Below are 2,477 nucleotides of genomic sequence, written 5' to 3'. Positions count from 1 at the left end.
CCAATTTATTCTTGACACCCAAATTTTCTACTATCTGTAATTACATTCAGTAATATTAGTAAATTTAAATATAAATGAACATTCTTATTTTACTCAAACGCCATAATTTTATTTGTTTGTTTTTTGAATTAAAAGACAACATAAAGGAAAAGACACCATTTATAATAATTGACTATTGAAGAAATATTTTTAAAAAATTAAATTGAAATGTTTGTTCAATTATTTGTTGTTTTTTACAATTCTAGTCAAGAATTGTTATTTTTTATTTAAAATGTTTAAAAATCAAAAATGCAACTGGTTTATTTATTTAGAATATATAAGCGTTAACCTTAATAGAGATAAAGTCTCTTTGTAAACATTGTACACCTATTTACATATTTTCTATTTTATTTATTTGGTATTTTTCCAGTTTCTAATGTATTCTTTTGATTTATTTTTTGCTTTTATTTTAATTTCCTAAAAATACATAATAACGAGTTTGACATTTTTAAAGTGTACAACGTTTATGAACCGACTTGAGTTTAAAAAATACTATAACAAATAGCGGAATTAATTGGACCACCAGAAAAACAAACAAAACTAATTATAGCTTTTGAATATAAAGCGGATTTTAAACAATAAAACAGGCAAAGATATATATAAATGTGTAATTTTTAAAATTTAATCTTTAAATTGTTTTTTTTCGGGATGGAACGTTTGAATTTGTTGTTTATAATATGATTAAAAAGTTTTACAAAAGTAATATCAATGTGGTTTTTACCTTTGTGTGCACACTCCGGCATTTTTTTCAATTAATGGTTCCCAAAACTGCATTAAAAAAATAACACATTCCTTAACATCGCGAAAAGTCAAAAACTAGACAGATAAGCTTGATAAACTATAATTTTTGATTTTTTTATATATCAATAATATAGATATATATTAATTAATTAATTAATTAATTTAATTTAATTAATTAATATTCCCAAACAAACGCACAAAACTAATTTAATTAATACGTTCTAATAAATAGATTTGTTTATTATAAAATAATTTATAAACTGGTTAAATGATAATTAAACAATCAAAACACGTTTTAATTGTTTTGAAAGTTACTCCGACACTGTTTTCTATATCTCAACTCTATTACAACAGATAAAAAGTTGGATTCAAAAGCAGTGTCAGTCAATGGGCACTACAAAAAAATATCATGAATGATCAAATCAAGATGTATCTTAAATGATATTTATGTTATATTTAATATAAGTTATTAGAAGTTAAACATAATTAAAATACTTATATTTTGAATAATTAGAATTAATCAAAGATATTATCTAATCATTAATTAATTGTTTTCAAATGTATATGAACTGGAATTATTTTTTCGGAACAGGTTGTTTTTTTTGAAAGGTTAACTATTTAAAAAACGGGAAAAATGGTTTTCTAAAATTATTTTCGATTCCAAAATAAAATTCAATTTATTATCTATTATTATTATCTTAATAAACCTTTAAAAAGATCTAAATTACCTAAGATTTTTCACAACATTTATTTTTGTTTTGCATTAACATTATCATAATAATTCAAATTTTCTGAACTTTTGAATTGTTTGAAATCTAAAAGGTGTCCAGTTGGTCCACCTCTCTCCACTGCACATTTCAAAGCGTGCTTTAATCGAGTTCATCAGATTATCAATAGTTGTCTGGGGAATTTTGGCCCATGTTTTTTTCAGAGCGCTAAACAACTTTTTTTCGGTGTGGATAATTGGATAATCTTTTCTCAATTGTTTATCCATGATTCCCCATAAATGCTCAATGAATGAGAGATCCGGAGAAGCAGGAGGCCATGGCAGTAGTCTTATTCTATTTTCTTTAAAATAACTTTTTGCTGTTTTCGAACGGTGGGGAGGTGCTCCGTCTTGTTGAAAGTGGACTAACTTGCTCTTTTTCTTTTTTTTCAATTTTTCAAAAAAATTGTTTTCTGAAAGCATTTTTGTAACTTGAAGAGTTCATTCGAAATGGACAAAGCAATAAATCACTCTTAATTTTTTTTTCCTATTGCTCCCCATACCATAATAGTTGTGTTATGTTACAGTGTTTTGGAAAAAAAGTAGTTGAATTTCTTTAAATAAACGTTTGTTTCTGTTGTTTGTTTTGTTGAACAATCGTAATCGAGCTAAAAGATTCTTTGGTCGCCAGCACCATTTTTTATCCAGAAAAACTCCGAAACGACTTTCGTCAGATATTATCGAATGTTCCCATTTTTTAAAGTTTTTGGGTTGAAGTTCAGTTTTAACGAATTACTTTCTTCTGAATTTCTGTTGATTAGTTAATACCCGAGTTGAAATTTGTTTTGAGTAACGGTATCCTAGCCGTTTCCGTACTCTCTCAATGGTTGTTGTTGATTTGTTGACTTTTATCGAAACTTCTTTACAAGAAGACAAAGGGTTTTTAGTTGTAATTTTGTGAATCAGTTTTTCGACATCAAATGTTATTTCT

The sequence above is a fragment of the Entamoeba invadens genome, assembly GCF_000330505.1.
Source record: "Entamoeba invadens IP1 unplaced genomic scaffold scaff_1105074725511, whole genome shotgun sequence".
NCBI classification, from domain to species: Eukaryota; Evosea; order Mastigamoebida; family Endamoebidae; genus Entamoeba; species Entamoeba invadens.
Note: the sequence above shows the minus strand (reverse complement) of the source record.